This window comes from Rhinopithecus roxellana, chromosome 18, assembly GCF_007565055.1.
Source record: "Rhinopithecus roxellana isolate Shanxi Qingling chromosome 18, ASM756505v1, whole genome shotgun sequence".
NCBI lineage: Eukaryota > Metazoa > Chordata > Mammalia > Primates > Cercopithecidae > Rhinopithecus > Rhinopithecus roxellana.
Window position 1 is genome coordinate 78,736,171 of NC_044566.1, and position 17,432 is coordinate 78,753,602.

General features: G+C 38.3%; 1 protein-coding gene across 1 annotated transcript in view; it reads right to left on the bottom strand.

Annotated features, from left to right (window-relative positions):
- TBC1D4 (TBC1 domain family member 4) overlaps positions 1-16,861 on the bottom strand; it is a 129,959-nt gene extending 113,098 nt beyond the window's left edge. The window contains exon 1 of the mRNA XM_030922341.1: positions 16,790-16,861. The gene's annotated coding sequence lies outside the window, so the exon portion shown is untranslated. The remainder of the gene's footprint in view (positions 1-16,789) is intronic.
- Positions 16,862-17,432: the final 571 nt, after the last annotated feature.

A 17,432-nucleotide genomic window follows, 5' to 3' on the forward strand; every position in this document is an offset into this window, starting at 1 on the left:
ACACTGCTAAAACCCTTGCATTCACACATTTCACCCCTCATTCTCCCAGGCGGGTCTCTGGAATGTTACACTTAATCATCTTTTCAGTAGAATTAATAAATATTGTCTCAGTTCTTAATATCTATATAATAAACATTGTATGATGTGGCATATTGTCTGCCAGGCTCCACTCCAAACACTTTACAAGTCTGAATGGATGGTGAATATCCTCTGCTGCATTCGATCCACCAGATAATATTCTACCCACTCATAGCCACTTGGCTTGCTAGGCACAGGCCAGATCTACAAACAGCAAATTTTTCAGTGCAACAATACAGTGGTTTAGAGTTACCTAGACCTGAGAAATTTGTAGGTTCCACATTCTTGGGGAAAATTTTTGTAAATGATATAAATAAAATCTTTGGCTGGGCACAGTGGCTCATGCCTGTAATCCCAGCACTTTGGGAGGCCGAGGTGGGCAGATCACCTAAGGTTGGGAGTTCGCGACCAGCCTGACCAACATGGAGAAACCCCGTCTCTACTAAAAATACAAAATTAGTCAGGCATGGTGGCACGTGCCTATAATCCCTGCTACTCGGGAGGCTAAGGCGGGAGAATCGAACCAGGGAGACGGAGGGTGTGCAGTGAGTAGAGATCGCACCATTGCACTTCAGCCTGGGCAACAAAAGAAAAACTCTGTCTCAAAAAAAAAAAAAAAAACTATTTATTAAGTAATACAGATATTTATTTTCTTAGAGGAAGAATATGAGTCAGTCTATCAGAATGATTTGATTTCTGAAAATGCTTATGTGAATTGCTTTGAAATAGGGATTATATAATATGACTTGGTAATTGTAATCTCATATATACAGCTAATAGCTACAAAGTGCTTTTCAACTACTGATGATTCTTACAATTACCTTTTAAGACAAGACAAATATAATTAACTTGCAGAAAGAAAAGTCATGAGACTAGTAAACAGAGCTGATATGCAAACTCAGATATTTAAAACAAGTTTACTGTCATCTCAGACCCATTAATTTTAAGCTCAAATTCATATTCATTTTACTTCCTCATTTATTAACAAAGGTTTAGCAGAACCATAGTTTAGATTCCACAGATTTTCATGGTTATCTAGCCATAACCGTTGTGAAATCTAAAAAGGAAACGACATTATTAAACACAAGAGGTCATCAAAAGAATTGACAATCATGGAAAGAACAATGGTTATTTTGGCCGTGTATTAAATCAGATCTGCCAGATGTTTCAGCTGTATAATTTTTTTTTAATTTTAAGGAAAACACAGAAAAGAAAAAGAATGCTCAGAAAGAATCACCTACATGCCAAATACTTGCCAAAATATAAACCTTATTCTTAAATAGCAAACATAAATATGTTTTATATTTCAAACACAATAGAAGCTAGATTTGCCAATCTTTAAAGAAATTAAAATGTATGTGGTTAGCTGTTTTGTTCATTCATTTGTTCATTGTTACTTCTCAGTATGACCTGAAAATCAAACGTATCCTTGGCAATGATTCTGAACACTGCAAATAATGTTATTGTGCTTTCAATACAGGAATATTGTGCAGATTTAAGTTAAAGGGAAACAGGAACAGACTGTAGCCAATTAATTTCATTCAACAAACATTTATTGAGCAACTGCAACGTGCAAAACCTTGCTACAATTTGGAAGAGTGTACAGGTGGGGGAGGGGAAGCGGGATCACAGAAAAGAGAATGCATTGAGTATAGAAGGTACCAAGTATAAAAACAACCATTTACAATAGGAGTATAGGTATTAAGTACAGAAGTATGTTTGCAGGCAGTATGTGTGAAATCAAAAAATATTTATCCAATTAGAATATATTTTCTAAAAAGAATGCTGCCATTCCTTTGTGTTAAAGGAGGCCTGAGACAGATGTGGTAGGACAAAGGTACAAGTTCCCTGAAATGTACTGGTTGGTAACTACTCAGCAGTGGGTAAGGGTAGGCATAAAACAGATGTATCAACTGCTACGTCCTCCTTAGCAACTCCTCACCACTGAGACTGTGCCTCTTTGTGGTATATCTAAACAGGAACAAACATGTACAAGACTGAGTTCCAACTAGAAGGCCCTTTTCTCAAATATTTTTTAAAGTGAGTGGTAAAGTGCAAAAGTCACAATATGAAATCCATTCCTCCAACATATAATACAATAATCTGCATACAACCAAAGGCTATTTATAAAGATTCCTGGTATTCCTCTATGAGTTGCTGGAAACAGCAAAATCATAAAGAGTTTATGAAGTTCACAATCTGCCAGTGAAAATAAATGATACGGCCAGGTGCGGTGGCTCACGCCTGTAATCCCAGCACTTTGGGAGGACGAGGCAGGTGGATCATCTGGAGCTCGAGACCAGCCTGGACAACATGGAGAAACCCTATCTCTACTAAAAATACAAAAATCAGTCGGGTATGGTGGCGTGCACCTGTAGTCCCAGCTACTTGGGAGGCTGAGGCAGGAGAATCACTTGAACCCAGGAGGCGGAGGTTGCAGTGAGCCGAGATCGCGCCACTGCACTCCAGCCTGGGCAAGAGTGAGACTCCGTCTCAAAAAAATAAATAAATAACTAAATAAAAGAATGATACCTTGGTAAGTATCCTGGCTCCACAATCAGTAAGTTGTTGTGCCCCTCCCACTTAATTGCTTGGCTTGTTTACGCCTATTTATAAACAGGATCAGGGTGGTTTTGCAACCCATTGGCTCTGGACTTTCTCAACAAAGCCCCTCGTTTTTCTCATGACCTGCGATTAATGTGGCTCCTGCTTTCACAAAGGTGTTCCACAGGTTTATTTCACCTGCTTATAATTTATGTAAGGGGTAAATGTTTAATCCGGTTTCCTTCATTAAAAACCACAAGCTGCAAATTTCACATCTCTACAGACATAGAAAAAAATCAGTGGGCCTTCCAGACAGGTCCATTCATTATACTAAAACAATAAAGCATAGTTTTATTCCAGCCATGAATGCTATTAATGGAGTTTATAGATCAACCTTTATTGTCTCCACAGCTGTTTCAAAGAAGGGCGATAGAAATGACTTAAAAAGCACCACTGGTCAAAGGCCTAAAATGTTCCAGATCTTGGTGGCTATGTTTTTAAAAGACAAAGCTGTCCTGAAAAGGTTTAAGCAATCCAACTTTATCGCACCAGGAAAAAAGTAAAGAGATTCTTAAATAGGGACTGAAAGGAGTAGATATTCCAGAAATTTTACAGACTTTTCTAAAATAGGCATATTGTATTTGTGTCACAATAATGATTTCCTAGTAAAGCCATTTAGGGAGAATTTCACAAATTTGCCATCTAGTGTAATTAATTATAAATTTTTAAAACCCAGTAACTAATGTCTGAATGTAATTCCTAAAATTCAAAAATATTAATAAGCAAAAGAAAAAATTAAATAATGATGAAGCAGGAATATAAGATCAGAAAACAAATTTGGGGAAAACAACAGAAACAAGTAATCATACACCCTCAGATATATTTACAGCATCCTTAGGGAATAACATTCTGAGCACTTGAGTATTTCTTTGCCTACAACACTGAAAGAAATTCTTTTTTATTATTATTAGTATTATACTTTAAGTTCTAGGGTACATGTGCATAACGTGTAGGTTTATTACATATGTATACTTGTGCCATGTTGGTGTGCTGCACCCGTCAACTCGTCAGCACCCATCAACTCGTCATTTACATCAGTCATAACTCCCAATGCAATCCCTCCCTCCTCCCCGCTCCCCATAATAGACCCTGGTGTGTGACGTTCCCCTTCCCAAGTCCAAGTGATCTCATTGTTCAATTCCCACCTATGAGTGAGAACATGCGGTGTTTGAAGAAACTCTGATTAAAGAATAGACATATTTTCAGATGAGAAAAGATTCAGAAATTTTACACATAAAAGCATTTTAGAGAGGTTACTTAAAGATATGCTGAAGCAAAACCAGACAGTAAAATAAGAAACAGGAAGCCATACAATCTAAGAAATAGAGAATCCAACCCTGAGGACACATTGCCATCAGTCCCAACTGAAACAGGACAGCTGAGGGTCCTAGCTGAGAAGCATCTAGGAAATGAACAAATGAACGGATTTCATAGGTTAATTAGCATGCTTGAGATGTCAGAAGAATTTAAGGGTCTGATTAAAGCAGAGAAGGCAAGAAAAAAATGGTAAGCAGAAACTCCAGGAAAAACAAAAAGCTGCCAAACAAAAAAGTGTAGTCATGGCACAGTGACTCTTTAGTAAATATTTACACAGTCGTATTAGCGTAAAACCTTTAGTCCAGTAATAATCAACTCCTAAAATCAACTACAAAGCATGAAATTAACTATGAACACATCACAATGTGATATCAATTTAAACAACATAAAAAATAAAGGGCAGATACCAGAAACTATAAAGTGGAAGTGGAGGAAAAGAAAAGGAAAGGCAGTAGAACTAACATAGAAATGTTAAGTGATACTGTCTGTAGCTGAAAAGAGAAAACTGAGATAAATGGTAGAAGGTGTGAAAACAGTAACATATTGCGTGGAGACGGCAAGGAGTGAAAAGATAAGTCAGTCTACAACGCTAACAGGTCTTTCTTTTCCTATTTGGCTTTTTGTTTGTTTGATTTGATTTGATTTGCTTTTTGGTTTTGTTCTGTTTTTTCATTTGTTTGTTTTGGAGTTGGTTTCTTTGAAATGTAAATGAACCATGACCTTTCCAAGAAAAACCAGTTCAAGGGAACAGTATCATAATCTACCAATGCTAAACCAGAAAAACCTAGGAATTATCCTATTATAGTAGATTAGAGATGGTTACAAATTCTTCGTAGTTTTCCCACTGAAAGGTGATACTGTCTGCTTCCCTGGTTAGGTGGCTGCTTTGATTAATAGAAGCAATTAGATGAACATTTTGAGCTCTTCAAGCCTAGGTACTAAGAAGGCTTGGCTACTTCCACTTTCCTAGTCTGAAAATATCCAAAGTCATGACTACCATAAGACCATCTTGCTGTGAGGAAGGCCAAGCTTGCAGCATAGAGGCCACATGGAGAGAAAGAGATGCCTGGCCAGCCCCAAGTGTTTCAGGCACTCAGTTGAGGCTTCACACACAAGAGGGAACATGCTACCTTGGATGTTCCAGTCCTGGCAGATGCCATGTGAAGTAGACATAAGCTGTTCTTACCAAGGAGAATCCAAACTGCAGGGTACTAAGTAAACAAATGTTATTTTAAGCCACTACATTTGGAGGTGGTTTGTTATGCAATGAACAAGACAAAAATCTAAAACATGTGGCATTGGCTTTGGGAATGGGTTTTGTGTGGAGCCTAAAGGGCCTCGAGGAAATGGCTAGTGGGTTTGAAAGTGGGAGCTGCTAGTGAGGCAACTGGCTACTGAAGGCAGGACAGAAGAGGACACCAGCTGTGAACTGGCAAACAATGAGGAAGCCTGTTGTAATGCACACAAGAGAAAGAGTATTTAATGAACTTGGGGGTCAACTTAAGAGGATTTCCAGACGGAAAGCTGGAAGTATAACTGGCTTCCTTTAACCGCCTGTGATAAAGTGTGAGAGAAGCAAGAGAAGCTAAGAAAAGCAGAAATCAGAGGAAATATAAAGGACCCAAAACGTTATGGGTCCAAAGGTAAAGCTACTTCCATCTGCAGTCCCTCTCAGCAAAAGACTTTCACAGTAAAAAGTAGCCTCAGGTCAAGGACCAAAATAGGGCTCTGACAGTAAAAATGACCCATGGTTAGTACCAAAAAAGTAGGACTCCTTTTTCTAAAAACCTCAAAGATCTGAGGACCTACCTCCCAAACCCACTTATCTAGACAAGGGGGTTTCTAAGACTTTAAGGAGCTCTCCCACAGTATCCTGACACCCAGCCTAAAGTAGAGAAGAACCAATCTTATCTTCAAAGATATTTTGGGTATGACTTTTCTCAAACAGAGTGGACTGATATACAGAAAGTTCTTAAATTTGGGGGGTACTACACTAGCTTGGAATAAATGATATAAGATCTCCCAAAATAAAGGAGGCCTCTGAACCCCCAAACTTCTATAGGCAGGAAGCATGGTAAAAAAGAGTCGGCTGCAAACATCAGCTGTTTCTTACTGGAATGGAAGGACAACACAGAGGATGGAGCCAAGAACCACAGAAAATCATTCCCAATGAGAGCTGAGGCTGAGAATTGGCTGAATTTCAGAACTGCTATGGACCAGTACCTGTTCTATGGTACTGTAACCCACTGCCACACATCCATTTTGAACAGGGGTGTCTATTGGGCTTATATCATCCCTATATTCCTGTTTTATATATGGGGGGCTAGGGGACAAATAACTTGTCCTTCTATTTAGTTCACACACCTCTGCCACTGAGAAACCACACCCAACCCACCTCATCTACACCTCCATATGATTTAATGAATGTAATTCTGGTATCTGAGTCAGAGCCTAATGCTATAATGGGCTGAGACTGCCGGGCATCTTGGGAGTGAGCAATTGTGTTTTGCCTTTGAAGAAATGTAAATAATTTGTGGCCAGAGGGCACACTGTGATGGATTAAATATGTGTCCATAAATTCTTTGATGGGAAGTATTTCCCTTCTTCTTGAATGCAATCTGGCCCTGTGGCTGCTCTGACCAATAGAATACAGTCGAACTAATGTTCTGGGACTTCTGCACCCCAGTATGAAGAAGGCCAACAGTTTCTACTATTGAGCTCTAGGGAAAAGCCAGCCACCATGCAGGAAGTCAGACTACCATGAGACTGACATGCTGTAAGGGAGGTAATGCTTGCGTTGGGGAGAGACCAAAAGGAGAGCCATTCCCAGCCAGTCCCTAGATGACACCACAAGGTCAGCTGAGGCACCACCCAGTAAAGAAGCCATCCTGAAAATTCCAGCTCTGGCAGACACTGTGTGGAGTACAGATGAGTCATCCACCGAGCCCTAACCAAATTGGAGAAGAGTGGGCAAATAAACAACTGCTGTTGATTTAAGCCATTAATTAGAAAGGTGAATTGTTATGTACCCTAGAAAACCAAAACACTTCATTTCTCTCCCTCCTTTCACCCCATCCTACCACCAACATACAATCACTAAATCCTATTTCTCTTCCTCTTTAATATTGCTCTAACCAGCCCCACTGTTTTTCCACTTCCACTGTTTATATGGTTCCCATTATTTTTTGCATGAACAACTCTCAGTAGCTTCCTAATATACCCCTTCACCCATTTACCACCACCACTACTTCCAATACACCCCATTCTCCAAATCACAGTCAAAGTGTTCTTTCTAAATAAAAACCTAACATTAAATCCATGCTTTTTTTTTTTTTTTTTTTTTTTGAGACAGAATCTCACTCTGTTGCCCAGGCTGGAGGGGAGTGGCATGACCTCAGCTCACTGCAACCTCCACCTCCCGGGTTCAAGCGATTCTCCTGCCTGAGCCTCCCAAGTAGCTGGGACTACAGGAGTCCGCCACTATGCCCAGCTAATTCTTTGGGGTTTTTTGTTGTTGTTGTTGTTTTTTAGTAGACAGGGGTTTCACTGTGTTAGCCAGGATGGTCTCGATCTCCTGACCTCGTGATCTACCCGCCTCGGCCTCCCAAAGTGCTGGGGTTACCAGGCATGGGCCACCGTGCCCGGCCACATCCATGTTTAAAATTGGCACTAGCTCTCCAGCACACACACATATAGTGAAATTCCTCACAAGGACGCACAAAGCTTTCCCCCATATGGCGTCGATCACTTCTCCAGCTTCATGTGCAACCATCACCCATTAGCAATGAGCACTCCAGAGAAAGAGTTAGTGTCACAGGAAAAATCCAGAACAAGTTTCTAGATTCTATATGCATATATGCTGTCACTAAATAACCATGTGACCCTGGACAAGTCACTCTAAATAAACAAGCTTTAGTTTCCTTTACATAATATTAGTGTTAGACTAAAATGAGATGATCTCTTGATCTCTCGTATCAAAATGCTTTCAAAAATGAGTCTGAAAACAAGGAAAATATTCTCACAAAGGAAGTTCCACATACTCCCCTTCTCCCTGACCCAGCTCTATCCCCAAGCTTGTGTGAGAGCTTGTTTCCAGGATTAGTTCTCTTACTTGTTCTTAATTTCCCCCTTTCTTTCTCTAAAGTCACAGTATCTCCCAAACCCCAAATCTCCAAATCTCCCACAATTGTGGGAGATTGCACAATGGTGGTGAATAACTGATTCAATTTGTCAGTAAGGACTGTTTTTGCATCAGGTACTTCAGTCAAGGTCCACCCGCATAACTATCTTTAGTCAGTGCCTGATACTACATGACCTTGGCATTAAGCAGTTTTTTCAATAGCTGAAAGTAACGTATAATCAGAAAGCACAAGCACACAGGACTTCACCTTCGCAAAAGAACGGCACAATCTATTCTTTCCTATCAAGAGTTATGTACAAAATAAAAAATATAATACTCTGGCAATAAGAAATTCTCTTTTTTAGCAAGAATTAACAGAATATACAGATTATTCTACATTTTCTCACTCACAGACTGCAGTAGGTTTATCCTCCAGATAATGAAGATGCTTTGGGGTTGATTTTTGTTGTTGTTGCTATTGTTGATAGCTACTGGAGAATAAAGGCAACAAGTTTTAACTAGTTTTAGAATGTATCTATCAACCTAGAAATCATAGGAAAAGCTACACTGTAAACTCCATTGAGACAGACCCTTTTTCAGTCCTGGAGACTGGAACATTTGTCAAATGAATGAAGGAATGCTTCAATTAATGGAAAATGAACATTAAGCAGTGAGGAATTATTCAATTCATGAAAACCTGTGGACTTTTGCTGAAGTGAACACTTCAAACACAAACTCTGCTTGGAATCTTTTGAAACATGTAGATCTTGAGCCCTTCCTCCTGTATCTAATGCAAAGCTATATTAACTGAGCTATATGTACACTGTAGGATGTGTAACCACCCACCAAGGGTGCCCTAAAGTCAAGGATGAACATGGCACAGATTCTAGTAGAATCATTCTGACTTACAGACTGGAGAGTGGGGGGTTAAATAATTTTACTGCCACGCTTTTAAAAACATCTTTATATTAAAATATGTAAGATATATTATCAAATAAACTAAAATCTGAATTACTTCTTAATATACAACAAGGTGTCCAAGTAATTTAGAGCTTGTGGCAGACCTAAAAGGGTTTTGTCCCCCATCTCCCCAATATACCTTCATTCTTCTCTCCCGCAACTTAAGCTTTAGTTGAAACATGCCAAAGGATTGAATAGAACATTTCTCCATTCTTTCAATATAAGAACTAACCAAGGTTTATAATAATGATTCTGGCATAATAAATACTTCCATTCTCAGGTAATAGCTTCATAAAAAAGGATAAGAAGTTTTAAGTTGAGCAATCTGAAACATTCTCCATTTAAAAGATAATTTGTCTACCCCGATCTATAAATTTTACTTGGTATATACACTTTTACTTTAAAAACAATTTCATTTTCCACGTGGTCTTCCACCCCTAGTAAACAAACACACATACACAAACACACACACACACGCTGTATCATGCATGATCTGTGATGAAAAGATTTCTAACAAATCATATTATATACATATTTTAATTCAAGTTAGTACAGAAAAAAAGGTAGAATTTATAAAGAAGGTAAAAGTAAGAGAGATACAAGAGACTTTTTAATAACTAAAAATAGATACTGCCTAAGCACAAAAAGCAAAAATGGAGCTCACAGGGAGGTAAGTTACACACACGAGGTGTCTGAACATCTTCCATTCCCTGTCAAAATCAGAGGAAGCTGTGAAGCCTGCCAGTCATCAGGTCTGGGTTAATGAGCTCCGCAGTCCAGTTTCACAGTATGTGGGGCATTTGCAGTCATGGGGAAAGAACATGCAGCCCCCGTGCTCCTGGGCCCCTCTCTCAAGAGTCTGTTCCAGGCGTGCAGGGCCAAAATAAACCAAACCAGCAGACTGAACTGCTGTTCACCCATGGATGAAGACCTACTCCTGCACATGGCCAGGTACCAGGAGGCCGTGGGTCGATGCATTTTTAATTCCACTGGATCCTCTACTTCACAACACGACTTACTTTATTTTTAGGGGAAAAGTTTGTGGGGTTTTTGGGCAGGGGAGAAAGGATTAAGATAATTATTAGTTCTAGTTTCGTAGCTAGCAACAAAATCACTTACTAACAGCTAGTTTTTCGTTATTATTAAACAAAATATTTTAATTATAGGCTCTATTCATATTGCTTAAAGAAATTACATTCTAAATGTTTTGAGATTCTCTTGTATGTTACCATGTGGTTACAAAATGTATTATTTTTGATCTAGCAAATACCTTAAAAAATAAAGGCAGGAAGTATAAACAATGTTGTTAAACAACCCAACATTTCCAAAACACACATGCTGCTCCAAAATAAAGCAAAGACAAAGAAAATGAGCTACTACTTACTATCATTCTGTATTTTCTTTTGACATGAATTTCAATTACATTAGTTTTTATTTTAATAAATTATAATTTTTCCTCTTCCTAGTTGCATTCTACAGGATCATTACAAAAGAATACTTATTAAGTCCAATTTCCCACCTCTGTTTGTGCTTATTATTGAAAGCTGTGTGTGTACTATTTAAAGAGCTCAAGGAAACTCACAAGAAAAACACAGGCACAAGTGGGACAATTAATGTGAGGAGAGACTTCTTAAGAGAAGTAGTAAAACAAACCTAATGGGGAAATGCTTACATTTGAACTTCAGTAAAGAAATAACAGATTAAATCAAGATACTAGTTTCAGGAAAGATTATACAGAATGCTAGAGAAAGTTCAAGGAAATCCGGTATTTATATATATAGGTGGTGTAACTGTAAATCAGAATAGGCTTTGTAGGGGGGAATATATATATATACACATACACACACACACACACACACACACACACACATACATATCTCCCCAACAAAGGCAATAGTTACGTGAATCAAAGCACATTCATTTTGATAAATAGTGAACAATCACTAGATTTTTTAAAAAGATGGCACATAAGAAAAAGCAGAGTTCAAAACTGCATATATAGTATTATTGTAATGCTTTTTAAAAGATGTATTTGATCTTATTTCAGAATAGTTTTAGATTTACAGAAAAGGTGAAGACAGTTGAAAAAGTTTCCTTATAATCCATACCCAGTTTCTTCTATTGTTAACATCCCTCCTCAGTATGGACACCCAAATGTCCTTTTTCTGTTTCAGAATCCCATCCAGGACAACACATTACATTTAGTCATCATGTCTCCCTAAGCTCCTCTTGGCTGTGACAGTTTCTCGGATGTTCATTGTTTTTAATGACAGTGACAGTTCTGAGGGGTTCTCAAGAGGAATTTGTTAAAAACGTTTCTTTATCAGGATTTATCTGATGTTTTTCTCATGATTAGACTGAGTGATGGGTTTTAGGGAGGAAGACCACAGAGGTAAAGTGCCATTTCTAACAACAGATTCAAGAAAAGGCATGAACGAAAAGAAAAATCACAGAATGTTAACAATAATTACATTTGGGTAGCCAGGGACCATGGATAATTCTTTTCTTCTAACTTATCTAAATCGTTTTTAAATATTTCACTAAAATCACTTTTTGTGACTTTAAAATTAAACATCTAATGGAAAGCCCTTAAATTACAGTTAAAAATTGAACAACAGTAGAACTATGTCCATCTGCTGCTGTCCCCCCTCCCCCCATGCAGAGAAATGGGGATGGTTACACTTGCCCACCAGCTGCTGCCTGTCCTCTATGACACCAGCAGCCGTGCAATTGATTTGACAGCTGTTAAATGACTTCTAGGTACTACACATCCATTTAGGCCAGGGGTTGAGAAGGGCAAACTATTTGGGTAGGGCTGCAGTTTCCCCTGATATCTTTCTCACATATGGGCCATTATGTATCTAATACCTTTACTGACACAAAAAGGGAGAATACAGTTCATCAGATCTCAGCTATATGGAGATAAGACCATGAACTATTAGGTGAAACAAACCATGCTGCAGAATAATAAACATACAATGTTTGCAAAAAAAAAATGCAATTTATACATCACAACAAATTATATTGTGTGTGTGTCTGTATATATACATGTATATATGCTTTTTTTTTTTTTTTTTTTTTTTTTTTTAGTGGAGAGATGGAGTCTCACTCTGTCGCCCAGGCTGGAGTGCAGTGATGCAATCTCAGCTCACTGCAACCTCTGCCTCCCAGGTTCACACCATTCTCCTGCCTCAGCCTCCCAAGCAGCTGGCACTACAGGTGCACACTGCCATGCCCAAATAATTTCTTTTGTATTTCAGTATAGATGGGGTTTCACTGTGTTGCCCAGGCTGGTCTCAAACTCCTCAGCTCAGGCAATATGCCCACCTTGGCCTCCCAAAGTGCTAAGATTACAGGCGTGATCCTAGCCCGGATCCCACCGCGCCCGGTCATATGAATTTTTTAAGTCTAGGGTATGCATCAATCTATAATTTCCTGAGAGGACGAAACATTGAAAGGGAGGTTATTTTTCTTTTTTTTTAACTTTCTATATTTTTCTATTTTATAAACTTTACCGTAATCATCTTTTATTATTACCAAAAGAAGGTTGTAAATAATAATGCAGAAAAGCTTTAAGCCAAAAACTTATTTGTTTAAAGAGTTAAATTAACCACTAGGTACAAAATAAGGCACAGTTTCAAAGAGTAGACCAAAAAAAAATGGAAGTTTGAGTAAACTTCTAGCATGCTGAACCAAGATTATAATCCTTCATTTATCTTTTAAGAAGTAAGTGTCCTTTTATTTTTTGTCTTTTGTTCCTTTTTAAATTGACTGAAGCTGTCTATATTCCTTGCACATCTTTCCTCCCTTGGCTACCATTATTTTAAGAAGGATTTCATGACAAGCACTAACAGGGAGAGATGATAGGTTTCTCAGTCATAATTGAATTCGTACACTCCGGCCTTTCAAACAGCTGCAGTGTTTAAAAGCATCCAACTGTGAGGGCTACATGCCTTTACGTTTCTTTGCTTTTTAACAAGCTGACTTGACACACATATCTCTAGAGAATTTATTGAGAAACACATCCAAGAAGCCAACCCAGAAGGAAAACACTAAGCCTCTTCACTGCCACTCAGAAAGTAAACACTGGATTCTTTATAATTCTATTATTTACATACTTTACTTACAACCAAGATCACTGGGCATCACCTGGGTTTGAAAAATGTCCAAGGTACTTAAATTGCCACCCAACTCAACTTCTTCAAATTAAAGCATTGCAGGCCTTTGTTAAAACACACAAAAATATGCTGTCTTCAACAGACGGCACATTGTATGGCTTTGTCCTTCATTTCAACCTCAGCAACCTTTTCTCCAAGGACATGTTGCAAAACAGAGCACCAAGGAAATGAAACCTCTGATGGTAGGTGTTGGTGACGATAAGAGGATCGAGAAGGATAGAGCACACATCACAGTGTTGTCACTGAGGGGGCCTTTAGGGAATTCATCTCCATAACATATATAGTTCTATTTACTAACATTTTATGATTCATGTAAGAGTAGAGTAAATGAAAGTGATTATTAGAGAGCTCAGGAAAAATCAGGCAGTTCCCTCCATACCAAATTGGAAAGGTCCTGCATGATTAAACCACTACACGTGCTTTGGTTACCCACAAGCAGGGTTGATAGGAGTTTAGTGTACAAAAACGGAATCCAAAGCATCTTGGACTTGGAAAACAGACCCAGCATCTAAGGGTTAATTAAGGGTTTCTAGTTACACTCATTCAGATGCATGCAGGATCTGCATCATTTAGATCATCAACACCCTAGTATCGATACCCTAGTGAGACCAAAACTTCACATGATAGTTACGTATCATTTCAGACGTTTGTTATAAACTGAGGCATGTGAGACAAGCTGACCAAAGCTTCAGAAGTGTTTCCGATCTGCATGCGTAAGGAGGAGGAACTATTCGTCCAGCCCCCTCAATGACAACACTGGTAAGTGGGTACCAGCTATAAATTCTAGCCCACCTCGTTCAGGCTGCCATTCACCTCTCTGCACATCTACATTCAACGAATTCAACAACAATCCAAGAATATTTGAGTGTTTACTAATGCCAGGGCCTGGGTTTAAAGAGATTTAAATAGATTTAAATAGATTAATAGGCCAAGAGTTCTTTCCTCAAGGACATTAAAATCTCCAGAACAATATCTTCTGTTTTTGTCAGACCAATTCCCTCCAAATACCTTCCTCAAACAGCCAGAAAGATTACACTTCTGAATTCTAGGAAGCTGGTCACAGCAAGGAAGCAAAATTTTTTAATTTTCCCAACTCTCCACAGAAAAACAGAACAATCGACATCAAAAACAAAACCCATGGACAACATTTACAACAAAGTTAGATGAGAAAGTATCCTCCTGAATCCAAAAATAAAAGTGACTTTGGTACAAACCACATACAAGACTTGCAGAATCTTGGCATCTCTGAGGAAAGACACAAAGCGAAGCAGCCGGGTGACTGACGGGCCAGAGAACAGATCTGCAAGGCAGCCAACAGGTACTCATGTCAATCACGGCCTGCCCATGGGAGCACAGGGGCTGAAACCATAAGCTTTTCTGTATTCCAGCTAGTAAGTGAGCAGAAGTGCCTACAGCAAAGTCTAAAGGTATAAACTCTGGAAACTGACACTCCAGGACTCACATCTAAGACAGGAACTCACACCGACAAGAAAGTGCTTGATCAGGAGACAGAAAATAGAAAAAAAAAGAAAAGAGATGGTACAGATAAAACAGAAAGGGGGAACAAGCCAGGAAATCTCAGAAAATAAGCTACCGTATTTGTAACAGCTTTATTAATATATAATTTACACACCATAGATTCAAATTTTCAAAGCGTACGGTCACTGCTTTTTAGCATATTTACAAAGTTGTATGACCATTACCATCATCCAGTTTTAAAACATTTTCAGCATCCCAGAAAGAACCCTGTACCCATCACCAATCACACCTCCTTAGCTGGACCTTACCCCCTTCCCCCAAACACTGATTTAATTTCTCTACATATAGATTTAACTATCCTGGACATTTTATATAAATGATGTCATATTAATATGTGGTCTTCTGTGACTGGCCTCTTATCATTTAAGTATGTTTAGGGGTTCATCATGTTGTGGCATGTATCAGTGCTTCATTCCTCTTTATTGCCAAGTAAAATTCCATCATATGGATATAAAACATTCCGTTTATCCATTCATCATGGATGGACATTTGGGTTGTTTCCATTTTTCGGCTAATATGAATAATGCTGCAATGAAAATTCACATAGGAGGGGTTTTTTTGTTATAAATTTAGGGGGTATAAATGCTGTTTTGGTATATGTATATATTGTATAATTGTGAAGTCCAGGCGTTTAGTGTAACCATCAACCAAATAGTGTCATGTATGAGTTTTTGTACAGAGTTACGTTTTCATTTCTCTTGGGGAGGTACCTGGGAGTGGAACTGCTGAGTTATTTGGTAACTCTATGTTTAACCTTTCAAAGAACTGCCAGACCTTTACCAAAGTGGTTGTACCATTTTACATTCCCACCAACAGTGTATGAGGATTTCAATTTATCCACTTTCTCATCAACACTTGTTATTATCAGTCATTTTTATTATAGCTGTCCTGGTGGGCGTGAAGTAGTATCTCATTGTGATTTTGATTTTCATTTCTCTAATGATGAATGATGCTGAGCATTTCTTTTTTTTTTTTTTTGAGACGGAGTCTCGCTCTGTCGCCCGGGCTGGAGTGCAGTGGCCGGATCTCAGCTCACTGCAAGCTCCGCCTCCCGGGTTTACGCCATTCTCCTGCCTCAGCCTCCCAAGTAGCTGGGACTACAGGCGCCAGCCACCTCGCCCGGCTAGCTTTTTTTGTGTTTTTTAGTAGAGACAGGGTTTCACCGTGTTAGCCAGGATGGTCTCGAACTCCTGACCTTGTGATCCGCCCGTCTCGGCCTCCCAAAGTGCTGGGATTACAGGCTTGAGCCACCGCGCCCGGCCAATGCTGAGCATTTCTAATGTGCTTATTGGCCATCTGAATACCTTCTTTGGAAAAATAACCATTCAAATACTTTGCCCATTCTTTAATTGGATTGTCTTTATTATTAAGCTGTAAAAATTCTGTACATGTTCTGTTTACAAGTTCCCTCTGATACACGACTGCAAGTTTACAAGTTCCCTCAGATAAATGATTGTGTGCATATATATATATATACACACACAAATATATATATACAGACATACACTCACATACATACATACATAGTTTTTCATAAAGAGCTATTGGTCAGTTACTAGTCTTGCCTTCAAGAAATCTTTTCTTTAAAGTTATAATATGAATACATAAGTATGTCTTCACACAATGATATACATATATGTGAGTTTTTAAAAAGGCTATAAATGTATATACCACAATCTCAACAACGTGTATATCACAATAATGGCTGCTAATTGGCAAATTTTTCCTTTTTGCTCGATTTGTTTTAAAGTATTTTCTATAACAAAACTTTTTCTAATTTTAAATTTATATTCATTTTAAATACTATATGCTCACTCCCTCTCAGAAATTTCAAGTGACTCAATTTAGAAATAGGAAAATAATGGCTGGGTTCACGATTAATTTGTTCTTCCATTTCAATAGCCCATTTCAAATCAAACATTCCATTCCTTCCCAATGTGGATTTATTCACAAAGACTCAATTAAAAGGATTTTTCCCCCAGCTTCAAAATACCTTGGCTAACAGATAAATTTGAAGTATTGGGTTTCTCTTGAAGTTCTGCAAATTAGTTCAGTTCATTCCACAGTTTGATGCAGATTGAGGCTTAGTGAAACTTCATGGTAAAACATGCAGAATCTTAAAAGGAACAAAAACACAAATCTCTTTAATGAATTTATATTCTGCTGTCAACAAAGGCTTTCAAGGAGGCAATAAATGTTCTCTGCAATCCCAGCTTCTCTTTAGATATTTATGTAATCTCAATTAATAAATTTAGCAAATACTTTTCTAGATAGCTATAAAGGTCCCTTCTAATCTTAGGATGTTAAGATACTAGGGCTAATTTATACTTGCCCTGCTGTGTCATCTCTGGAGGAAATGAATTTGAATCCAAAATTTCTTGTAAATATTCTGACCCACTTGACATATGTTGTAAAGGATTTCCCCAGCTTTCAGATTTTTAAATTTGTTCACCAAATTTGCTTATCTTATCCAAATTTGCCACTTACCTTAAAACTCAGTTGCCTGCCTTGTATAAAGGAAATAACAGCACTCTCAGAGTATTGCTGTGAGGTTTCAATAAGCTAATGTATGTAAATAACAGTGTATGCTCATGATAATCACTCAATAAATGGTAACTATAATTACTATGTTTGAT